The sequence below is a fragment of the Dromiciops gliroides genome, chromosome 4, assembly GCF_019393635.1.
Source record: "Dromiciops gliroides isolate mDroGli1 chromosome 4, mDroGli1.pri, whole genome shotgun sequence".
Lineage (NCBI taxonomy): Eukaryota > Metazoa > Chordata > Mammalia > Microbiotheria > Microbiotheriidae > Dromiciops > Dromiciops gliroides.
The window spans coordinates 13932051-13958188 of NC_057864.1; the positions used below are offsets into that span (position 1 = coordinate 13932051).

A 26138-nucleotide genomic window follows, 5' to 3' on the forward strand; every position below is an offset into this window, starting at 1 on the left:
TGTTAAAAATAGAGAATTTGTAGGGTGGGCTATAGGTGTGGAGTATTGTATGCACTTTCAGATGAATCACTTTTGATAGTTTTGTTTCATTGTGTTACTTTGTTATAAGAGAGGTCCCCTGAAGTGGGGGTAATCTGTGTAATGATTGGAATGACGCCACCTACTGGAGACTTGCTGTGGAGAGCTCCACCATGAGGAAAATGCCTCAGAGGCATTGTGGCTTTTCCTTGGCGTCAGGAAATGACGTTTGCTCATGGGTGCTGTCTATCAAGGCTACCAGCCAATCAACTGGAGGAGCCTCCTATGGTCTGGGAGGAGACAGGAAGGAGGAAAGGGAGCCTGCGCAGAGAGCGCTGGCCTTTTTGGCTTCCTGACTTGATGGTGGTGGCGGCAGAGGACTTCACAGGAAATTTGAGGAAAGATAGGAATGCCAGGCTGTTAGAATTCTGTTCTCAATCTTTTTCTTTCTATTTTCCAATAAACCCTTAAAAACCTAAACTCGTTTTATCAGTGATTTTTAGTCAGTTTCCCCCAAACTGGGGGAACAGATTAGAATCCACATTTAGAATCTTAAATTACACATCTGGAAATGTTTATTGTAAAAAGGCATTAAAAATAATTAAATAGACACTTAAAATAATCATAAATATTTAAAAAATAATAAAAATAACTAATAGAAAACTAAAGTCCCACCTTCTGGTACTTATTAATTGGGTGACCTTGGGAAAGTCATGGACTCTTGGAGCCTCAGATAACTCCCTAAAACTTCTAAACTAAATCAAAGACTGAGCAGTGATCTGTCTTGGTGGAGGAAGTTCCCACACTGGGATTTCACTACAGTCAAGAAATGTCAGCAGCTTGGAATATTTGTAAGTAATGATCACTAGGGCCTAATCCAATTGCTTGCAGATTGTTGTTGCTCAACATAGAATCACCATACTTGACACTTCTGAAGCCCTTTAAACTTCACAAAGAGCTTGTGCTATAACACTTCAGTGAAATACATAGGATAACTATTACTATCCCCATTGGGCAGATAAGAGAAAGAAGGCTCAATCTTTCAGTGCCTTAACTATGGGCACAGAGCTAGTAAGAGGCAGAGGAGCCTCCAACCAGACCTAACACTAAGTCTAATGATGTTTGGTTTATTGATTTTGAGCCCAAAGGGACCTCAGAGGCTCTTTAGAGCAATACCTTCATTTTTACAGATGGAGAAACTGAGGCCCAGAGATGTGAAGTGAATTGTCCAAGGTCACACTTGAACCTCGACTTCGTGGATCTTAGTTTAATGTTTAAACTACCTTCATGCTACATCCTCATTGAGTGCTTGTTGGTGATTACGATAGGGGAAAAAGAAAGAAATTAAGCCTTGGCACTATGTTGGACACATGGCTGGTGCTCATTTAAGGTTTATAGTGATTTCTTCTTTATTATTCTTGATGCTAGGATGAAATGCCAAGTTTCCAATCCAGTTCTCCTTGACGACCATCATCTGCAAATCTTGCAATGTAAGATTAGATTCTGCTTTGATTCTAGTCATTGTCCATGTGGACCACAGGGAAAGTCCCTGAGCTCTGGCTTCTGGGCAGAGTCCATGTCTTCCCAGTCTGTCAGGCGCTCAGTAAAGGGTGATGCCCTTTGGGAGTTTAAATTCTTCTTTTTCTAATAGACTACCTCCTTTCTCTAGGGCATTTCAAGGAAAGAGTGTGTTTTGTAAAATCACCTGATCTTAACAGTTGGAAGTCCCAGACCTCAGGCAATCTAGTCCAGCCCATGACTGGGAATTGAATCTTAATGATACAGTGCTCAACAAGTGGACTTCCACAGTGCCTGGCACATAGTACATGCTTAATAAATGTTCATTGAGTTGAATTGAATCCAGCTCTATTGAATTGGTGATAGGGATGGGGAAACTGCAAGGAGACAAAAAGAAGAAAAAATATAATCATTCGATTTATTTTTATTTTCAATAATTCTGCTTAAATGGTTTTGGTACGACTGATATTTGAGATCATAGAATCATGGAGTTTTTTACATAGTGTCATTTGTCTTTCTTCAGACTTTTTTTTTTGAGACTTTTATATTTATAATGAAGATGATAATTTATTTATTTTGGGGGTGAGGCAATGAGGGTTAAGTGACTTACTAGCTTAACAGCTAGTAAGTGCCAAGTGTCTGAGGCTGGATTTGAACTCAAGTCCTTCTGAATCCACAGCCAGTGCTTTATCCACTGTGCCACCTAGCTGCCCCCAAAGATGATAGTTTAAAACAGTGAAATACAGAGGCTGAATGAGATGACCTTTAAAATTCTTTGTAGACATAACAAGTGAACTTGAAAAAAAATTGCCCTTTGTACAACCAACTCTCCTTTGCTCTGTACCCATTTTTTGTTTGCAGATGCCAACACCAAAATCTACTCTATGTCAATATGTAACTTAAGACCATTAACACACCATGAAAGGCATAGGGAGCACAGACATCCTTCCATTTTGTCAAGGTTTGAATACTTTGTGCAAAGGATCTATGATCTGTCCAGTAATGGAAATCATTGTCCATCCATGCTGGTCTACCCTATGGACTTACCACTGTCTTCCCACCAACTGACCATGGGAGATACACTCCACATGCTTTGGGACATTTCTAGACTTACTTCCACCTGGCATTGTCAAGATACCAGTGAAGTTTGTGGGCCGCCTAGTAGGTGATACTTGTTGATATCCCCACATGACCAGGCCATCTTCTTTGCCCCTTACACTTTTCCCCATTGACATCTGTTTCTCTGTTTCTTCCCCTATTAAACTGTGAGCTCCTCAAGAGCAGGAATTATCTTTGACCTTTCTTTGTACCCCTGAGTTCAAATCCAAACTCAGACACTTGATACTTACTAGCTGTGTGACCCTGGGCAAGTCACTTAACCCCAATTGCCTCACCCCTCCCCCCAAAAAAAATCAAGATGTGAGCAGTGGGCCTAGAATCAGTTCAGATCTGGCCTCAGATGCTTTCTAGCTATGTGACTCTGGGCAGGTCACCTAACCTTGTTTGCCTCAGTTTCCTCATCTGAAAAATGAACTGGTGAAGGAAATGGCAAACCACTCCAATATCTTTGGCCCCGCCAAAACATATATGTATATGTTACCAAATATGCACATATACATTTGAATTATGTACTGGGCACATAGTAGGTGCTACATAAATGCTTGTTTCTTTCCTTTCTTCCCAAGGTCCTTTACATCTCTAAGGTTTTCTGGTTATACAGATTCTTACTTCCAAGTACATAGAACACTGGGAGCTAGGCAAACCCCATGGGCTACCTGGTAGAGGTCTTATTTTAATGAGTTAATAAATATAATGTCTAATTATGCTTAAAAATGCAGGATTCTACTGGAAGTATATTATTTACATACAAATGGAGATTTCCTCAGACACAGCTAGTAAGTGTCAAGTGTCTGAAGCTGTGTCTGAAGCCAGATTTGAACTCAGGTGGTGCTTTATCCACTGTACCACCTAGCTGCCCCTAATTAAACTTTAATTAAATTATTCAGAAGCCTTGCATGACAATTTTAATTGTAATTGAAATTGTAGCATCTGCAAAATGTGTCAAAAAGCACTATTATTATCAATTCCAAGAATCAAGTTTTCTTATACTTTGTATATACCCCTCTCTCTCTCTGACACACACACACACACACACACACACACGTGCGCGCGCGCACGCGCACACGCACACACCTGTCCCCCCTCCCCCAGAGGAATAGAAGCTTTCAGAGAACAGTGATTTGTGTTTGTGTCTCTTCCTCATCTCTAAAATGTGGAGGCTGGAATAGTTGGCCTCTAAAGCCACTTCTAGCTCCAGATCTAAGACACCTACCTCTCCTAGTAGGAGCTTGGACAGTGACTTAATCTCCCCAGGGCTCAGTTTCCCCATCTGTAAAATGAGGAGCTGAATTAGAAGGCGTCCTTTGCAGCTGGAAATTTAGGATCCTCTAATTCCCAAATCCCAGTGTTCAGCACATAGTAGGCTCTTAATGAATGTTTATGAAATTGAGTTGATGGTGTTGGTTTAGTTGGTCTCACTGGCTTTGTGCAAGACAAAGCTTTTGTTTGATCGCAAAAGTAAAATCCCCAAGAAGCTTGGTCCAAAATCCATGTCGAGGCAAACAAGTATTTATCAAGTACGTACTATGCGCTAGGCACTATGCTCAGCTCTGGGGGTACAAGAAAAGACAAAAGGCAGTCCCTGTCCTTGAGGAGCTCCCAGTCTAATGGAGGGTGCAGCATGGAGAAAACCATGTATAGACAAGCTCTGGACAGGGTAAACTGGAGACAGCCAACAGGAGGAAGGCGCTAGAATGAAGGAGGATGGGGAAAGTGGGACTTTAGCTGCAACGTGAAAGAAGGATCATAAAGAGCCAGCAGTTATTCATAGAGTTTTGCAAAGCACTTTCCACATATCGTCTCATTCCATCTTCACAGTAACTGTGGGAGGTGGGTGCTGTTATCATCTCCATTTTACAGATGAGGAAATTAAGGCAAAGGAAGCCAGAGAATCTAGAAAGTGGAGGAGAAAAGGGAGAGGATTGTGGGCATTGGGGACATCTCAATGAGCCAGTTGGATCCTATATCCCTTCAGGAATACTCCATAGTATAGTACAGACGGAAGTCATTGAAATGTGACCACGCTGGGAAACTGATCGGTGGAGATAATTATAGGTTAATGGGAACTGACGTCTCTGGAGCTTATAATAGCCTTGGCTTCCAGAGAAGGGGCCCAGATGCGACGGGGACATCTTGGAATGATGTAGACCACTCCCTTGCATTTCCTATCAGAGCTTGTTTCACAGAATGACCATACTGACAGATCTCCAGGGTCTTACTCAAACCAACAAGTGATTCATCTTTCCTGTCGGCCTTTGAAAAGGGGCCACAATCATGGAATCACACAATTTCGGGAGATCTCAGAGACCATGGAGACCAATCCACGCTGAAGTTCCTGGACAGGCGACATTTAGTCTTGGCTTAAAGATCTACAACATGAGGGAATCCACCACCTCCCTTGGGGCCCAACCATTTTGGGAAAGCTTACCTTGTTAGGAAGCCAAGCTTTGATTTCCACCCCACCCCCACCATTGCTCCTTGTTCTGTCCTCCAAGACCAAGCAGAGTAGACCAGATCCTTTTTCTTCCATGTGAATGCCCTTCAGATTCTTAATTACAACTAGAATGTCCCTCTTCAGTCTCCTCTCCAGGCTAAACATCACCCATTAATGAGACTGGAACAGTTAGAACTAGAAGGGACCTGATTTTATAGATGAAAAGGCTGAATACCATAATGGGGGAGGGGCTGGAGAGAGTCGGGGAACAGATACAGTCAAGTGTCATAGAGAGTCTTGGCAGCATGACTAGGAGATACAGAAGCAGCCTTAGTCAGGAGATATGGATTCAAGTCTTACCCCAGACATAAACTGGCTGTGGGATCCAGAGTATTTAACTTTTAAGTCATTTAACTCGCAAGTGCCCTGGCCAAGTCTGTGTCTCTGATCTAGAGAACACAGATCTGCATTGGCAGAAGGAGTCCTTGCCTGGGAACTCCTTACAATTACGAAGCCACAAGTTCAGTCATATACGTATGTATATGTTCCCAAATATGCACATATACATTTGAATTATTGAATTTTCAGACCGAAAAAGGTCTATACATACCATCATATCTCACTCCTTTATTTTACTGAAAAAGAAATTGAGGCCTAGGAGGTTGTGTGATTTCCCCAGCATCATGCAGGTAGTAATCAAGATGTGAGGGGCAGCTAGGTGATGAAGTGGATAGAACACTGGCTCTGGAGTCAGGAGGACCTTAGTTCAAATCCAGACCCAGACACTTGACACTTACTAGCTGTGTGACCCTGGGCAAGTCACTTAACCCCAATTGCCTCACAAAAAAAAAAATCAAGATGTGAGCAGTCAGCCTAGAATCAGTTCAGATCCAGGCTCAGACACTTTCTAGCTATATCACTCTGGGCAGGTCACCTAACCTTGTTTGCTTCAGTTTCCTCATCTGAAAAATGAACTGGTCAAGGAAATAGCAAACCACTCCAGTATCATTGGCCCCACCAAAACACAAACCATGTGGGGTCACAAAGTCATACATGACTGAAAACATCTGAACAACAAGTGGGCTAGGCACTGTGCTAAGCACACAACTGGGATTTGGACAAGAGCCCTCTGCCTCTAAATTTACTACTTCGGTCTAATTTTCATATCTACATTCTCCTCTATTCCTTTGTAATCCTGTGTATTTAACGGTATGCATTTAGAAACATTTTCCCCAGAAGGCGTCCACAGGCTGTACCAGATTGCCCACGTGCTCAGCCACGGAAGTTCTAAAGGTCCAGGTTTTATCTTCAGCGTCTCCTCAGACTCTCTCCCAGACTCCCTTGACTCACAATTACAGGTGCTTTTCCTAGAAATCCTAGTGGGCTTGCTTGCACCTTGCTGATTGTCTGCGCGTCTTCATGGGGGATGTGATGATTTATTGCCGTAGAGTGATGTTAGCTACTCCACAGGACTAATAATAGTCTGGGCCAAGGGTTTCCAGGGGAGTGCAGCTGTTTGTCCTGAAGGGTCTGGTTAAACATCAACCCATCTCCTAGGCCCTCCCTGTCTCAAAACAGAGTCCATCTGGGGTCAGTTCACCCACTGTTGAGCAAGAGTTGGGGAGGGGGAGGGGCTGAGCAGACTCCAAACCACCTCACACATCGGCCTATGAACTAGGACTTGGCGCTCCAGACTTCCAAGGCCCTTATGCACTGAGGCCCCTTTGCCAGCCACCCTCAGAGAGCCAGAGATGCTTCACCTTAAGCAAGGTGCTGGGAGAGTTGGCTTCCAGGGGACCCACCTGTCACTTTCCACTACATGGGAGGTCTGTGGGGCTAAGAGAAGAAAAATCTCATCCCCTGGGTCAGTATCTCCATAAAGCAGGGCTTCCTAACCTCTTTTGTGTCTTAGCCCCCTTATGCGGTCTGCTGAAGCTGCCGGGTCCTTTTCAGTCACATTTTTAAATGTATAAAATAAAATGCCCAGCATTGCAAAGGAAAACAATTCTGGAAAGAGAATTGTTTTTTAAAAAATCAAGTTCATGGACCTCAGCTTAAGAAGCCCTGCAAAGTCTCTTTGGAAATAGAGTGAACATTCCCCCAGGGCTGCTGCTTCTCTCCTTTCTTGGACAAGCAGAGCTTCATGTGGTTTTCTTGGCTCACGCTCCCTGAGGTCTTTGTTATCGTCGTCACCAATCATTGCTTTCTGCTCCCCTGCCAGCCCATCAACAACTGAATGCTGTCCTGCAGATGTGCCTGGCTAGGATACAGCTGGGCTGCCACCTCCCTGGGCCCGGACATCCTGCTTGAGGAGCACAAAGATTCCTGCCTGCTGTATTCCTCTGTGGCTCCCAGGGGGCCTCTCCTTCTGCTGCATATCACGGAGGAGTGCTCTCACACCTGGTCCCTGCTTATAGACTTTATTCGTATACTGAGGAAGTGATCTCGCTGGGCTCAGGGACTCCCAGGTGAAGATGCTCGTTCCCCCAATGTTCTTGGCAATTTCCAGTCCTAGGAGCTTGCCTGAGCACTCAGAGTGAAGTGATTTGCCTGGGATCACACATTCCAGAGGCAGCACCAGAGCCCAGGTATTCCTAGCTCTGGGGTCAACGCTCCATTCACTGTGCCTTGCTGGCTCTCGTTTAGTGCATACCCTGTTTGTGTATGTACACATACCCATACACAAACACATATGTACACACATGTATAGAAACGTATGTTACTACATGCATGTGTTTCTATACATATATAACATGGATAGTAGATCTGTGTGTGAGTAGAAAGGAGTTTCTCTGTATGTGTGTGTGTGTGTGGGGGGGGGATAGAGATCTGACCTCTGAGCCAAGAAAACCTCAGGGCCAAGTCCCTCTTCCACCATAGAATATCTGTGTGACCCTGGACAAGTCACTTAACTTCTGTCTGCCTCGGTTTCCTCATCTGTAAAATGGGGATAATAATGCCTACCTCCCAGGGTCGTTGTGAAGATAAAATGAGATATTTTTTCCAGACCTTAATTTTTTCCAATTACATGTAAAGATAGTTTTTAGTGCTCCCTTTTGTGAGATTTTGAGTTCCAAACACCTAGTTAACTGAGACTTGTTGAAGCTTTTGGTGACAATGGCTCCCAAAGACCATCTAAATCATGGTGGTGGCGCGACTCCCCCGGCTGAGGCTGTGAGCACACTTACAAGACCAGCTGGGTCACGGCTTTAAACTAAAAAATGGTTAATTTTATTTTGACCCATCATACAAACAAAAGGCCAATGTTCTCACAGCCACCCTTCCCCAGAGTAGCTCTGGAAACAGGAAAACAAAACAACATTGACAAATGACTTTGACTGATAGTAATGAAATATTATTCTTTGGTGGTTTTCTTGAAATAAAGGAAGGAAGGAAGGAAGGAAGGAAGGAAGGAAGGAAGGAAGGAAGGAAGGAAGGAAGGAAGGAAGGAAGGAAGGAAGGAAGGAAGGAAGGAAGGAAGGACGGACGGGTATGTGCCTTACAAATCCACTCAAACATTAGCCAGTAGTTCTGATCTGATTTTTTGTCCTCTTTAAAATGGTCTTCATGCCCCTCATTGTAATCAGTGTGAATACTTTTCTCCTAGATCTACTTTCTTCACTCTGCATCAGTCTATATTAGTCTTCTCATTTTTTCTCTGAATTCTTCATATTGTGTCATGCTGGACCACACATTAGGATGCCACTATGTTTATTCATTTACTCCAGTCTGCTTGGCTGTTTCCTAGACAACAGACAAGCAGTTTGTTTCCAACTTTTTAATGAAAACAGTGATTCTATAAATATTGTTCTACACCTAGCTTCTTTTTCTTCTCCTTCTCAATTACCTCCTTTGAGGTATAAATACTGTAGTGGGATCAGTGGGTCAGAGCATTTGAAGAGTTTTCTAACTTTTCTTGCATGATTCCAAATTGCTTTTCAAAATATTTGGGCCAATTCACCACTCTCCAGCAGTGAATTAATTAGTGAGCCTCTTTTCCAATAGCACTAGAAGCACTAAATTTCTATCTTTTCTTCTTTTTGACACTTTGATAGTTCTAAGATGGGGAAGCTAGGTGACAAAGTAGATAGAGCACTGGCCCTAAAGTTGGGAGGAACTGAGTTCAAATCTCACTTTAGAGACTTACTAGCTATGTGACCTTGGGCAAGTCACTTAACCCCAATTGCTTTAAACATCTGGGGCCTTTTCCAATTGTCCTGATATATACATATACACATATATGTGTATATATGTCTGTTTGTGTGTATATATCTATATCTATATATCTTGCCTCTGGATCCAGGTGGCTTTGGAGGACCTTGCTCAGCCCCCCCCCCCCCCGCCCTCTTCAATCCAATTCATTGTGAGTCATGACATCACCCTGATGTCACGGTCCTCTTCAAAAATGAAAGACAAACAACAGTTCTAAGATAATACATAAAGATGTCTTAACGTGAATTTCTCTGATTATTATCTATTTTGAGCACATTTCAAAATGGTTGTTGATAATGTTGCGGTTCTTCTTTTGAGATCTGTTTGTTTCTCTCATTTGGTTACTTTTGTAATGGAAGGGTTCCTTATAGGTGTGGGATAAGTCTCTCTATGTTCCTGATATTTATCTTTATCAGAGATTCTTCATGCATGTCTTGTCCCACAACTGGTTGGGTTTGGAGCTGAGATGACAATCCCATATTTCTTAATTCTAGTGTCCTTTTCCTTATCTGATTCAGTGTTCTTTCCATTGTCCCCCACTGCCCCTACTGAGTGGGAAAAACTGCCTTAAAGACATCTCTGCCTATCAGAGTATTGACTTAGAGCTGGGAAGGACCTAGAGAGGTCAAGTGACTTGCCCAAGGGCACAAAGCTCATACCAGGGAAATTGGGACTTAAAGCCTATGATTCTTGCCTCTCACCATTGCTGTCTCCATGATATCCTATGGCCTTTTAGAATAGAGGCAGCTTTTGTATCAAAGGAGGAGGAAAAAATAGCCAGAGAAGCAGATGGGGACATTATCATTCTTCTGAAAATGTCTGTCTGTGAGTCAATATGGGATGTGGTCCAGCTTTTGATCCTCTTTCAGCCTTTGATGCCCTTCGACATTTTCAGCCTTTGCTAGTGGGTCCCCACAAGCTGTTGGAACTTGCCACCCCCCTCAACCCCACCCCACATGGCTTCCATATCATCTGTCTATGTCAGGAAGAAGGCAGGCTTTCCTGAAAAGTGGCCTTTGTTGCTGGGAATACAGAGTGGCAGGATGCCAGGGTGTCATATAATTTATCCCACTCCCAAAGTGCTAAGAGAGAGTGAGAAGCCCTGGGAAAGGAGAAAGGAATGAAAAGCCCAAAACAAGTAATGCAGATTTAAATGGGGACTAAGAGCAATCCAAGGGGAGAGGGAGAGAAAGTCTGAGAGGAGCAGAGCAAAGGCATGTACCTCTGTAAAGCCAGTGAGTAACAACTTATGGAACAATATTTTTTTGTTCTTGTTTTTTGCGGGGCAATGTGGGTTAAGTGACTTGCCCAGAGTCACACAGCTAGTGTTAAGTGTCTGAGGCTGGATTTGAACTCAGGTCCTCCTGAACCCAGGGCCAGTGCTTTATCCACTGTGCCACCTAGCTGCCCCTTATGGAACAATATTAACAATTAAGCATCTCCCTTATGGTAATAATAATAATATTTATTTACCTAGCACTTCCTAGATCCAAAGCAGCTCCTTTGAGCTTCACAATAACTCCGTGGGATAAGAGGCAAATCTCCATTTACTATTCTATAGGTGAGGAAGCTGAGGTCAAAAGTACTAACTTGGTATGTCCAAGGTCATAGACTGGGAATAATGGTGGTTGGTTCTTCTATAAAGGCTTTAAGGATTACAAAGTGTTGTGTTCAGAATAATCCCATGAGGTGGGAAGGGCAAATAATATTGTCTTCTCCCCTCTCCCCTGCCCTTTTACAGTGGGGAAAACTGAGGTTCAGAGATATTTGGGGATGGACCCCAGGGTCCCAAGGCCCCAGCATTCTAGTGACCAAGCTCGGGTTCTAACTTGATCTGACATCGGACCTGGAATACTCTTTTGGTGGAAGAGTAGGGTTACCTTTCAGCTAGGAATGTGAATGTTTTCACTCTCTTATGGGAAATGGGCTTTTTGTTGTTCTGTTTGTTTTTTGGTGAGGCAATTGGCATCAAGTGACTTGCCCAGGATCACATAGCTAGTGTCAAGTGTCTGAGGATTTGAACTCAAGTCCTCCTGACTCCAGGGCCAGTGCTCTATCCACTGCACCACCTAGCTGCGCCCCCCCCCCCCTTTTGTGGGGAAATAAGGGTTAAGTGACTTGGCTGGGGTCACATAGCCAGTAAGTGTCAAATGTCTGAGGGATCTGCCTTTAAAAAAAAATGTGTTTTTTCTTTTTTTGTTCTGCTTTTGGATCTGTTTTTCAAAAGGAATTTTACCCACCCAGGCATTGGATTTTCTACTTCTCACCTTCAATTTCCCCCAGGAATCAGCCCCTGACAGGAACACCTGTTGGATTTCAGCTCAGTGTTGACTGAGGCTGCCTTCTCTTCCCTCGACCACCTCTATTTGGACCTGGATTAGTTAGAAGGGAAACCACAGACATTTCATCCACGTGATTATTTCTTTCATGCGTCAGATCTTTTCAAAGAATTCCCCCCACCTTTTCATAATGAGCTCTTGACCTTAGCCTTTCTGCCTCCAGAAACCTATCTGAGCTCTTTAAGAGAGGAAGGAAATTTGTAGATAAAAACAAGAGTATGTCAGGGCTGGAACAACCCCCTGAAGACGAGTTCATCCAACCCTCTTACTTTCCAGATGAGGAAACTGAGTCTCAGAGTGGGGAAGTAAGGGGTTAGATTCGATGTTCTCCCATCTAGCTCTCACATTTTTCTTCCAGGCCCCAACATTCTATGACCTTACTTTTTCTCTTCTAAACTGCTTTCTAGCTTTAACATTTTGTGGTGCCTTCCAACAAGAACATTTTAAGTTCTGTGGTCTAAACCACCTCTAGAATTCTGTGTTCCTACTCTTCCAAGGTCTCTTCCAGCTTTAACATTCTATATTCTAAGACCAAGTTACTAATCTGGGATTCACAGACTACCAACAGGTCTGTGGATGGGTTTCATGGAATCTTTGAACTTGGTTTTGAAATAGACCACATTTTAATTTTTACTAATCTCTAACTGAAATTTAGCATTTCTTCAATTATGAATTTAAGAAAAAAAACCATTATTCTGAGAAGGGCTCTAAAGGCTTCAACAGAGTGCCAAAGAGTACTATGGCCCCCAAAATTGTTAATAACGCCTATTCTAGGGACCTTTCCTAAAATTCTATATTCTAACATATCTCCTAGCTCTAATATTCTATGTTCTAAGACCTCTCCAAGCTCTAACATTAGCCATACAACCAATTAGCAGTAGAGGCAGGCCTATAATCCAAATAAATTCTTTATCTCACTAGCTAAAGGAGCTAAAGGAGAAAGGAGACACTTTGGTCAGATATGAGGGCTAAACAAAAATAGGCAGTTAGAAGAACTTTCAAAGAAGGAATTTTCTCATTTTCTATTTTACCTTTTTGTTCTAGGATATCAGGGCAGCTTTCCTTGATAATTTCTTGAAATATAGGCTCTTTTTTATCATGGCTTTCAGGTAATCCAATAATTGTTAAGTTATCTCTTTTTGATCTATTTTCCAGGTCAGTTGTTTTTCCAGTGATATTTCACATTTTTGTCTCTTTTGATTTGATTTGATTTTTTATTGATGTCTCATGGAGTCATTAAGTTCCACTTGCTCAATTCTAAATTTTAAGGAATTATTTTCTTCAGTGAACATATGTGCCTCCTTTTCAATTTGGCCACTTCTTTTTAAGGAGTTCTTCTCTTCAATGATTTTTTGTAACTCTTTTTATGATTTTATCTATTCTATTTCTTTAAGGTGTTGTCTTTGTGCCTTCTTTGCCAAGCTGTTGACTCTTTTTTCATGATTTTCTTCCATCACTCTCATATCTTTTCCCAATTTTTCCTTTACCTCTCTTATTTGATTATGATTTTTTTTTTAGGAATTCTTTTTAGGCTTAAGACTGATTTGCGTTTTTCTTTATTTCTTTGCTTGTAGCTGTTTCGACTTTGTTGTCCTCTTCTGAGCTTGGATTTTGATCTTTCCCATCACCATAGTAACTTTCTATGGTCAAGTTCTTTTTTGGTTGTTTGCTCATTTTCCAGTCTATTCCTTGATTCCGCTCCTGGGATGAAGGGGGCACTGTCACAAGCTTTAGATCTTTCTTGCTACTGTTTTCAGAGTTAGTTCTGGGAGTGTCTATAAATTTTCATTTCTTCCAAGGTGGTGTAGTCACTACTCTCCTGGCCTGTGCTGTAATCTATGAATTACCGCAGGTACTATTTTCCACCCTGAAACTGTGTCCAGGGTCTGTACTACCTGTGGCCATATGCTCTGATATGCTAATGCCTCTCTTCAACCTGGGACTGTGGCCTGGAACTGTATGAGCAGTGCAACAGGGTCCTACACCCAGTGCCATCAAAGGAACCCCGGTGATCTCCTTCTGACTAGTTGTCCAACCTCCTTACCATCTGTGGCCTGAGACCTCTGAAAGTCCCCTCTGCAGATCAGTCACCCCCAAGGCCTTGGTGCTGGCTTGTTTGGGTGTGACCTGTGCTGGGGTGCATTCCTCTCTTGCCCCAGTGAGACAGATTTTTCCTGCAAATCCTCTAAGTTGTCTTGGGCTAGACAATTATTTCACCCTATCATATGTTGGTTTGGCCACACCAACAATTTTTTTCCAGATATTAAAACCTAGATTTTATTAAGCTTAAGAACAAGTTCAGAGCTCAGAAAAAATTGTACCATAATGAAGCCTCTAAGAAAACATCATTTTCAATTACATCAGAGAGAAATCATTTTTGATTATATGGTAATCTCATACATCCTCTCCAAAATAGTAAAACTAACTTAGTTAAACAGAGTCACAATCTCACACATCCTCTTAGGAAAACAGACTTTGTTTTAGTGCCTATAGGTAAACTAAGGCCAATTACTTTTTTTCATTTTTTTCCATTCTTTTTTTTAATGCAACAAACATTTATTTTATTTTTTCCAGTTACATGTAAGGGTAATTTTCAACATTCATTTTCATAAGATTTAGAGTTCCAAATTTTTCTCCCTCCCTCCCTTTCCTCCCCCCTCCACAAGATATCAACACATCTGATATAGGTTATATATGTACAATCCACAAGTGCTCTTCTTATCAGTTCTTTCTATGGGTGTGGATAATGTGTTTCATCATTAGTCCCTTGGGATTGTCTTGTATTGCGGAGAGTAGTTAAGGCATTCACAATTGCTCATAGAACAATACTGCTGTCACTATGCACAATGTCCTCCCAATTCTGCTCCCTTCAGTATACACCAGTTCATTTGAGTCTTTCTGGGTTTTTTTGGGATCATCCTGTTTGTTATTTCCTATAGCACAATACCATTCCACCACAATCATATAGCACAGCTTCTTCCATCATTCCTCAACTGATGGACATTCCTTTGATTCCCAATTCTTAGCCACCATAAAGAGTTGCTATAAATATTTTTTGTACAATTTCCCCCCTTTTCTCTTTTTCACAATTACTATTATTAACTGTTTCCCTCTATCCTACTCCCTTCCCCATGATATTGACTCTATTATCCACCTTCTTTCACCCCATCCCTCTTCAAAAGGGATTTGCTTCTGTCTGTCCCCTCTCCCAATCTGCCCTCCCTTCTTTTGCCCCTCTCTCTTTATCCCCTTCCCCTCCTATTTTCCTGCAGGATTAGGTAGATCACTCACCCAATTGAGTGTGTCTCTTATTCCTTCCTTGAGCCAATTCTGATGAGATTGAGGTCTTTGCACCAATAAGGCATTATTTTAACATTGTTTGGAAGGGAACTCAGAAAAGCTTAGGTAAGTGGCCTTTACTCTGCCATCTTGTCCCTACCCTACTCAACCACATTGAGGTGAGGTGACAACAGAGAGAAATATCAGCTATGGTCTCATCCCCTTTGTGAAAACTTCACAGCCCAGAGTGGATGCTTAATGAACACTAGCTGACTGACTGACTGGCTGATTCCCAGCATGGCTCCATGACATTTTAGCATGAGAATCAAGTATAAAACAGGTCTGGGAGCTGGTTGTTTTTGTACCAGTTTGCCCAAGGTACACTTTCCTGGAACTGGAAACTTTAAATCTGGGTTGTGACAGGTGGGGATTTCTCTCTTCCCTACCTTCCCAAAGATGATGGGCCTCAGAAGGGAGGAACATTTTTCTGGATAACATTTGAAAGCCTTGTGCCTAAGGGATTTGTGGGCTATCTGTCCTCTTTCTCAAGTGATGAGGGCTCATAAAAGTGAAATTAAGCTTCTTCATTTCTTAGCTAATGGCAGAGAGGACAGAATTTATTGTCTTACTATGGGAGTTAAGGTGGATTTCAGGTAGAGAGACAGCTCTTCATCCAGCCAAGATCCACCCTGGATAATAACAAGATAAGATTTCCCAAGAACTTGAATCAACATTCACCAGAGCTGTCTCTTCAGTCTGAGAATCTGGTTTCAGACCCTACTTCTGACACTGAGTAGATCTCAGCTTCAATGACTTGATGATCCTACATTTTATTATTGTTATTATTTGTTTTTACTATTATGTAACTCTGAGATTAAAAGCTTTAGACCAGCTGTGATCTGCATTAATGTAGGGAGTTTCTGCATTCCTGAACCTTTGAAAGCATTGATCTGGACCAGCTGTGTGACCATGGGCAAGTCATTCAATCACATGCAAAGAAAATGTTGTTGATGGAAGTCCCCATACTGAGGAAATTATGAGTTCTTGGTGTATTAACAATGGAAGCTTGGAGTATTAATAGGCATCTAGGTGTTAACAGTGGATAGAATATTGCAACTGAAGTCAGGAAGACCTGGGTTCAAATCCTGCTTCATACACTTACTGGCTGTGTGACCCTGGGCAAGTCACTTAACTGCTGTCAGCCTCAGTTTCCTCATCTGTAAAATGGGGATAAAAATAGCACCTACTTCCCAGAGTTGTTGTGAAGATAAAATGAGATGATATTTGTTGTGTTTTGCAAACCTTCAAGTGATATATAAATACTGGTTGTTATTATTATTAATGTACTATTGTTAGTGACAATTCACATTTCTGTAGCACTTGAAATTGTTCAAAGTTGGCAGTGCGGATTTGGTAGTAAATGAGATCATATTTGTAAAACACTTTGCAAACCTTAAAATGCTGTCTATTTTTGTAAGAGAGCTGGGCTGGACAGATAGATTTTTGAGGTGTCTGAATTAAGGCAATGATGGAACCCATAGTGGTGAGGTGGGGAATGAGATCACTAAGAGATCTGTAAAATGGGCTAATAATAGTCACACTATTTAATTTCATATGTTGGCAGAAGGATCAGCTGAGATAATATATGCAGAGAGCTTAGTGATGGAAAAACCACAATTTATATCAATGTGAGTAATTATCAATATGCTTGCTCATTCTGACCATAGTTAAGTCAGAGTTCACTGGAAAGGGGGTCGGGGCAGGACTGGAGAGGAACAGTCAGTCAATACATTTGCATTTATCCAGGGCTATAGTGAAGCAAGGTCTTAAGCATAGTGAAGGAGACACACAAGAAGGAAAGGAATCAGTCCTTGTCCTCCTGGAGTTTCTAAACTAGTCGGGGATATTCAACCTGTCTACATGATAACATGAGAATAACTACCATTTATGTGGATCTTTAAGGTATGCAGAGTGCTTTACGTAGGGTATTGAGTTTGATCTTTACAACAACCGTAGGAGGGAGGTGCTCTTATTACATTCCCATTTTATAGATGAGGAAATTATAATGATCCTGTATCATTTCATAATTGATTCCACTCTATAACCAACCCTATTCCACATTTTGTCAAGCCCCATTTATCAGTTAAGCTAAAAACTGTGGTCTCTCCCAGTCTGAATCAAAGGCTTGGTAAGATGTTATCATTCCCATTCAACCAATCCCTGGGACATTTGTTTTGTTGTCTGTAAAAAAAAACAAAGAAACCCCAAACCCCCAAACCCCAAACAGTTTAGGCTGAGCCTCTTCCCAAAAGACGATTCTTCTTCCCTTGTCTCTCCTTGTGAATTAGGGGTGTTTGATCTTTACCAAGGAAATGACTAACTAGGTGGTCCTGATTTTCTAGCCAAGATGACTAGATGACAGGCAGTTGAGGCCTGTAAAAAATTTAGTCATTTCTATTGAGTCCCACTCTCTGTGACCCTCATTTGGGGTCTTCTTGGCAAAGCTACTAGAGTGGTTTGTCATTTTCTCCAGCTCATTTAACAGATGAGGAAACTGAGGCAAACAGCATTCAGTAACTTGTCCAGGTCAGACAGCTAGGAAGCATCTGAGGCTGGATTTGAACTTTGGTCTTCCTGACTCCAGGCCTGGTATTCTATTCACTGGGGTTCAGGAGAGAACCCCATTCCCAACATGGGGATAATAATTATTATATATATTATATATATAACAGCTGCCCAATAAAGCAATTAATATTCCTTGATTGTCAGAAAGGCACGATCATCCCCATCAACCCACCTTTCCCAGTTGTAGCCAATTGCAGCATTCCCCAGTCACCCGGAACTCCTCCTTTCCTGCCTGTGAATAACAAGGATTTTCCCTTTTCATTGTGGTCTCTGACCTGAGAGATCCATGGACAGTCATATGTGTCACTGTTAATTAATTGTTATCTTGCTCCGAGAAAATGTACCTCAGTTTAGCCTTTGTGGCATTTTAGTGGCCTCACAGATAAGGAAAGTGAGGCTGAGAGAATTCCAATGAGTTACCCAAAGTCCCACAGCTAGGCAGAATTTGGATTCAAGTCTTCCTGACTCCAACCACTTAGCAGCCGGGATGCTTCATTCTTTTGCCAATTACAGACCAATTCCTCAAGTGCACAAAGATCTGTATTGATCAGCATTCTCAAGATGGGTAGTGCAGCAGTGCCAGGGCTTCCTCCCCCAATGCAGATAGCCCCTCTCAAAACTTATGAGAAGTTTATTCAGCATTGTCACGACTGGGAAATCCACTACCCTGTGGCCAGTGTGATGTTGGGCCCTTCTGACCTTGTTCCCTTGGACAACATATCTGTCCTCTGCTTATATTTGAAGCCACAGTGGGAAGGCATCAGAGGACGACTCTAGTGGAGCCCAGAGGGAGGGCTTGTCTACCCAATTGTATGTGGAGTTTTGCTGGATGCAGTAGATGTAACTCTTTGTCAGTGTGGATCCTTCTTCCCACATAGCTCATGAACCTCCTGTTACTCAGTAGGTGGGTTTTTTTTTTTAGTGAGGCAATTGGGGTTAAGTGACTTGCCCAGGGTTAAGTGTCTGAGTCCAGATTTGAACTCAGGTCCTCCTGAATCCAGGGCCGGTGCTCTATCCACTGCACCACCTAGCTGCCCCTCAGTAGGTGGTTTTTAAGAGCTGTTTGGATTAAACCTTCAATTTGACAAATATTATTTAAACCCCTACCATGTGCTCTGAAGCCCCAAAGGGAACAGTGATAAGATCATAAACATTGAGCTAGAAGGGATCTCAGATGATTTAGTCCAGCTCCCTCATTTTACATGTAGGGATACTGAGGCACAGAGGTATCAGAACCTTGTCTTAAATCCCACTGAGGTAGTAATTAGCATAGGATCCCAACCCAGCTCCTGTGACTCTAAATACAATGTTCAACTTCCTCTGCCTTCCTAGGAGGACAATTTCCCTGCCTTCAAGGATCCTGCTTTCTTTACATGAGTCCTTCATTCCAGCCAAACCCGCTGACTTCTTGTCTGCTGAGCATAACCTGCCCTTTTCTATAAGTCTGGCAAAACCATTCTCATCCCTGGGAATGCTCCTTGCACTGCCCCCCTCCATCTTCTTAAGGTCCAACTCAAGTCCCATCTTCACCCAGGGAGCCTTTCCAGCTTCTTCCCACCCACAACGTCCTCAGTCACCAGAGAATTCATAAGGACACCCCCTTGTTGACTTGGCTTCTTATGTGGTTGCCATTACTTCCACTTCTCTTCATGAACTATTACCTTGGACAAGTCACTTTCTATCCCCTGCCAAATAAGGGAATTGGATTAGATGATCTTTAAGTAGAGCATAAGGTCCTGTGACATCTCTTTCAATGCTGTCTCTCTTGTCACTAATACTTACCTCCTAATGGCTTCTGAGTTCTGGGTGTCATCTCCTCAAATAGACAATTAGCTCCATGAGGGCAGGGGTTGCGTCTTATTGTTCTAAACATATTTAGCCTGGCACTCTGTGTATGATAGACATTTAATTAATAAATACTAATTGGGGGCAGCTGGGTGGCGCAGTGGATAGAGCACTGGCCCTGGATTCAGGAGGACCTGAGTTCAAATCCAGCCTCAGACACTTGACACTTACTGGCTGTGTGACCCTGGGCAAGTCACTTAACCCTCATTGCCCTGCAAAAACCAAAACAAAACAAAATACTAATTGATTTGATTAGTGAACAGGGAGGTACCCTGTGGCAAGAGTCTATGAATTTGTGTTTATTTTGTTATCTGTATTTCCATATAATTGGTTTCTCTTCAAATCCACTGTATCTATTTGATGTTTTGAAAAATTTTACTCTGGGAAAAGGTCCGAGGAGTCGCCAGCCTGTTCAAGGGCTCCATGACACTACAAAGCTTGAGCACTCCTGCTTTGTGGGGTCAGGGAAGGAGGAATGGGAGAATGGGATGTCTAGCTTTCTCGGATCCAGAAGCCTCGCCTCGCCATTTCTTTTTGTTTGCTTGCTTTGCCAATAAGGTCAGCTGACCTAGGCTGGTGGCGCATAATTGAAAGCTTAGTTTAACATCACTTTTTTGTTTTTGTTTTTTTTTAGTGAGGCAATTGGGGTTAAGTGACTTGCCCAGGGTCACACAGCTAGTAAGTGTTAAGTGTCTGAGGCCGAATTTGAACTCAGGTCCTCCTGAATCCAGGGCCAGTGCTCTATCCACTGTGCCACCTAGCTGCCCCTTAACATCACTTTTAATCTGTCCTGTTTTGTGGCAGATGCTGAGTTGAGGAGAGGTTGAAGTGTTGTAGAGGGGTCCGTTGTTGTTCAGGGAATGGGGTTCTCTCTTGAAGCTAGTTGATTTTTTTTATTGCGGAGAACCCATATTTAGCACTTGAGATGCCTGGGAGACCTTCAGAGCCCTCACTTTACAATTGTTGTTCAGTTGTTTCAGTCATGTTCTACTGCTCATGACCCCAACTGTGGGATTTTGAGCAGAGATTCTGAAGTGGTTTTCCATTTCCTTCTCCAGGTCATTTTCCAGATGAGGAGACTGAGGCAAACGGGTTAAGTGACTTGTCCAGGGTCATACAACCAGTAAGTATCTGAGGTCAGATTTGAACTCAGGTTCAGCTCTATCCACTGTGTCACCTAGCTGCCCCCATGTAATAATATGCCTTAATGTCCATTCTGGACCTGGAGTCTGAGATTCTAGGTTAAGATGATTCATTCTCATATATCTCCTAGTATAATTCACAAAAACCTGGCAAAACATGTTCACTTTTGGTAAATACTTTATTGTTAAATATGGGGAGGTGCTCTATTAACTGTAATTGGGACCCAAAGGATGGGGGGCCTTTGACTTCCCTTCTGGTCAAAGATGTGAAAAAACCGGGAGAGAAAATTCTTCAAGGTTAATTACATGTGTGTGGCATTGTCTGGTAAGGAGGAAAATGAGGAGGAACTCATGAGTAATACACAGTTTGTCCTGAGTACTGAGGGCCAGGGGGCCCACATGGAATATCCCAAAAGGGTTTCTTGGAGCAACAGGGACAAGAGCTTTGGGAAAGTTGTCTCTGACTCATCTCCAGGGGATGATTCACTAACAAAATCTTAAAGGCAGGAATGCAAAAAAGAAAAAAATACATTAGGAACTGTGCCTCCATGAAAATATCTTCTTTATATTGAGAGGCAGAATGGATAGAGGCAGCTTCAGACCCAGGGAGACCTGGGTTCGGATGCTGCCATTGACCCATCAAGGAATTCACTTAATCACTCAGTTCTCTAGGCAGAAGGTGCTGACCGGCACTGGCAGAGGGAGTTTCCTCACCTAGGAGTTCCCTAAACCAATGACATCATGGGTCTAGTCTGTTTTTTTCTTGCCCTCATACTGGACATCTCCAACATCTCAGGGCAAGTTTTAAGTGACTGAGGCTTCAAACTTGCCATTTCAGAGCAGTTTATTTTATTTTGTAACTTTATTCAGTCAAGTCAGTAAGCATGTATTAAGCACCTACTATGTGACAGGCACCATGCTGGTGCCTGTCTCCACCCTCAAGGAACGTTTATTCTACTGGGGAACATGAGATATATGTATATACACAAATGTATGTATGTATGTGTGTGTGTGTGTGATGTTGTTCAGTTTTGAGTGACTCTTTGTGACCTCCTTTGGTGTTTTCTTGGCAAAAATGCTGGAGTGGTTTGTCATTTCTCCAGCTCATTTTACAGATGAGGAAACTGAGGCGAACAGGGTTTAGTGACTTGTCCAGGGTCACACAGCTAGGAAGTGTCTGAGGCTTCATTTGAACTCAGGTCTTCCTGATTCCACACCTAGTGATCTATGCACTGAGCCACCTAGTTACCCTTTTTTTTTTTTTTTGGTGGGGCAATGAGGGTTAAGTGATTTGCCCAGGGTCACACAGCTAGTAAGTGTCAAGTGTCTGAGACCGGATTTAAACTCTGGTACTCCTGAATCCAGGGCTGGTGCTTTATTCACTGCGTCATCTAGCTGCCCCCCACCTAGTTACCCTTAATGATAGTGGCTCACTTTGGTATAGCACTTTAAGGTTTGAAAAACATTTTACATGGAGCTGCTAGGTGGCACAGTGGATAAAGCACTGACCCTGGATTCAGGGGGACCTGAGTTCAAATCTTGTCTCAGACACTTGACACTTACTAGCTGTGTGACCGTGGACAAGTCACTTAACCCTCATTGCCCCACCTTAAAAAAAAGAAAGAAAGAAACATTTTTCATTCATCAACTCATTAGATTCTCAATAAGTAGGTACTAGTATCATTCCCATTCTCCAACAAGAAACTGAGGCTCATAGAGGTCAAATGATTTGCCCAGGATCACATGGCCAATAAACACCAGAGGTGAGATTTGAACTCAGGTCTTCCTGATTCCAAGTCCAGCACTTTATCTCCCTGCTCCACACTCTGTTTGTGGTCATTCGAGAGGACGTGTTCCTGGAGTTAGAAACCAGTCTTTGACTACCATGGGTCTCATCAAACTGAGGAAGAATAACTCTCTTTTGGAGAGAATGGTTCTGGAGGCCAATGACCTGGTTTTGAATCTAGCTTCTGATGTTTATTACCTTTGTAACCTGGCAATTCATTTGAGTTCCCTTGTTGCTTCTTCTAGAAAATCAGACCCTATTCCCGATTTCTTTACACCACAAACCACTCCCTGTCTCTTCCTAGCACATTCCGGCATTTCCCTCTGTGCCTGGGGCTTCACCCCGGAGTAGTCTTATCATTCCTGAGTCCCACTCACCCTTTCTTTTCTTCCTTCCTTCCTTCCCTCCGTCTCTCCTCCTTCCTTCCTTCCTTCCTTCCTTCCTTCCTTCCTTCCTTCCTTCCTTCCTTCCTTCCTTCCTTCCTTCCTTCCTTCCTTCCTTCCTTCCTTCCTTCCTTCTTTCCCTCCCTTCTTCCCTCCTTCCCTCTCTCCCTTACAACTAAGTATATGATCCTAGGAGAGTTGCTAACAGTGTGAGAGCCTTGCTTAGAGCCCCCAAATTCTCTGTGACCCATCCTGCCACCTTGTGGCAGAAACCTGGAAATACTGATGCATACATTAGATGAAGTCATCCCCAAGAGCATTCTGGGAGCCGTGACCACGTTCTGAGCTAGGATGGAGATATTGGGCAATCTTCCCTGGGCAGCTCTTTTTCTGTTAATGATTCATCAGTCCCCACAAACGTCACTTTAGGTTATTATGGCTAGGGAAATACCACCCCCTGCAGAGTCATGAGGTAGATCTGTGCAATATTGAAATGGTAATATTTTTTCATCTTTTTAAAAGAGACGTAGCAAAGTGTAATGGAAAGAGAGCTGACTCCATAGTCAAGGAGACCTGTTTTGGGTCCATCTCTGACACACAGTGGGTTGGTGGCCCTGAGCTAGTTGGTGTCCTCAGGCAGCTCTGAAAGGCTCTCAGTTGTGGCTTGGTTGGAGAATGTCTACACTTGGAGCTAACTACATTGACATAGTTGTGGTCCCTGTCAAAAAAACAAGTAAAAGTGATTGTTGCTTCTTCATCCATGACATAAGCATGAGTTTTGTAGTAATAACTAGGATTTAGGTTTTATTTCCAAGAATTTGACTTGATCTTTGCAACAACCCTGAGAAGTGATTGATGCTATTACCCCCATTTCATCACTTGAAAACTTAGGCTCAGAGAATTTTACCCAGGGTCACACAGCAATGCTAGGTAGTGTCTGAGCTGAGATTTTGGACTTAGATCTTTCGAATTCCAAGTCCAGTGATTGATCTCCTACCCCAAGTTGCCTCTTATGAAGAATTCTGGCATGAGTCATGTGCTTAGGTAGCCTGATCACCCACATTAAACTGTTTACACCTGGTTTTTAAATTATAGAATGGGAAGCCTTCTGAGATGGTGACTTGTGTCAGAAAGACCTGGGTTCAAGTCTCACCTGAGAAACATAGCAGTTGTGTGACCTTGAGCATTTCACCTAAATATCCAGTGTCCCAGGCAAGGCTCTTTTGATCATAAATTGAAGATCAGGTGCCACCTGCATTGGTAGTGGGAGTTTTCTTATCTGGAAATTCCTCATACCAGTGTGTTCACAGTTCCAGTCCCTGTCCTATGCACTGGATGCTCTTAGAATCCCTAGTTTTCTTCAAGGCTCATGTTTAGCACTATCTACCCCATGAGGTCTTTCCTGATCTCCCCCAGTGCCTTACCCCAAACCTTGTATTATTTTGGTACATATTTATATGTGCCCGTGTGCCCACTGCCAATAGCATAGAAACTCCTTCAGGGCAGGTATTGTTTCATATCTGTTTTTGTATCCCTAGTGTTTGGCACAGTACTTGGTACATAGTAGGTGCTGAATAAATGCTTGTATGTTGATTGCACATTTAACATATTGATTATATGTCAACCCGACAGTTTCCTAGGTCTGGAAGAAAGTTCCCACCAAAGTGAGGTGGCATCGGGGTGGGAGAATTGTGAACAAAAGTCTAGAGCTGGCCATCTTTGGAATTTGGTTAACACATGCAACTTCTTTTTGTATGATTTCCTCATATGTAAAAATGAATGGCTTAAGCTGGATTTTCTCCAAGGTCATTTCTAAACTCATATCCTGTGGTTCTGTCATCATCAGGATTTCTGAGACGTCCCCAGATGCTGTACACTCATTGTCCCGGAACCTTCATAAATAGAATGTTTCTGGTATCCCCTTATTGCTAAAAATAGAATGGAAAATAGCCATCCACCATAGAAAAGGAAATTGAAGCTGGTTACACATTTTGTGTCTGATGTGTTTCATACCAAGAGAAGAAGGGCTCCTTAAAAAATGTTCAGGCCAGGGATTTCCTTCCCTCTGAAGTCTTCAATTGGAAATTAACATAGAAAAATGTTCTTTATTAGCAGAATTTTTCATATGAAAATGGACTTGATTTTTTCTCTTTTGCTCCAAAATTTCATCTCTGGTAACTTCACATGATCTTTAGATCTGGAGTAATGATACAGAGGAGGGAATTGAAGACTAGGCTAGGGAAGTGGTTTTCTCTAGGAAGAGGTCTCTTCGATCCTACACCACCCAGTAGCACTCTCCTCCGAGCTTCTTGGTACCTGTTTAATCTTGGCTTGTCATCATGAAAGAGAGGGCAGTTACTTTGCCCTCTAGCAGTGAAAAGAATGGATGTTCTGAAAGGCAGAGCCTGGGAACTAGTGGGCAGCCATAGTGTGTGAGGAACAAAAATGGCACCTCCTTTTGGTCTTAGGGAAGTGGGAGAGATGGCAGCAAAGGATACAGGGCAGATTTTTGCCTTGAGTTTACATCCTCCATAGTTCATTCCCTTGCCTCATTTGAAGAAGAAAACCGCATGAATAAAATGTGATTCCTAGGCTTTATGAGGTTCCTGGTGACAAGACGAGCTAAAGAAAGTGGATTAAACCTACTGATGTTCTTGAGCAATTTATGGCAAATTAGGCAGCTAGGTGGTGTCATGGATAGAGTACAGGGCTTGGAGTCAGGAAGCCCTGAGTTCAAATCCTAACTCAGCAACTCCAAGACCTGAGGGCAAGTGTTAGTTAAAATGGAGATGATAACAATGGAACCCACCTCATGGGGTTGTTGTGAGGATCAAGTGAGGTAATATTTGTAAAGTGGTTGGTCATTTTAAAGTACTATAGGAATTCTGTTAGCATCTAGAACTAGGTCAGATAGTGATTTTCTTGTTGTTGTTGAATTGTTTTTCAGTCATTAGCATTCTCTTGGCAAAGATAATGGAGTAGTTTGTTATTTCCTTCTCCAGCTGATTTTATAGATGAGGAACTGAGGCAAACAAGGTTAAGTGACTTTCCCGGGGTCACACGGCTAGTAATTTCTGAGGCTGGATTTGAAGTCAGGAAGATGAGTCTTCCTGACTCCAGTTCTGGCACTCCAACCACTGTGCCACCCAGCTGCCCCTAGATAGTGATAATAACAGCTAATTCTTATATGGTGTTTTAAGGTTTGCAAAATGCTTTACAAAGATTGTCTCATTACCACAACTGTGGGAGATAGGTGCTATTGTTATTATCCTCATTTTACAGATGAATAAACTGAGACTGAGAGAGGTTAAATAACTTACTAGTAAGCATCAGGGGCAGGATTTGAATTCAAGTCTTCCTAATTCAGACTCCAGAACTGTACCCACTATACTGCTCGCTCTATTCTTCTGTGGTCACATAAAATCTGGGATACTCTGT

General features: G+C 42.5%; 1 protein-coding gene across 3 annotated transcripts in view; it reads left to right on the forward strand.

Annotated features, from left to right (window-relative positions):
- JAK1 (Janus kinase 1) overlaps positions 1 to 26138 on the forward strand; it is a 146089-nt gene that overhangs the window by 47950 nt on the left and 72001 nt on the right. The window contains exon 1 of one of the 3 annotated variants that reach the window (XM_043963457.1): positions 20468 to 20512. The exons of the other annotated variants lie outside the window; for them this stretch is intronic. The gene's annotated coding sequence lies outside the window, so the exon portion shown is untranslated. Of the gene's footprint in view, positions 1 to 20467; positions 20513 to 26138 lie in introns of those variants that run through there. 3 annotated transcript variants of the gene reach the window in all.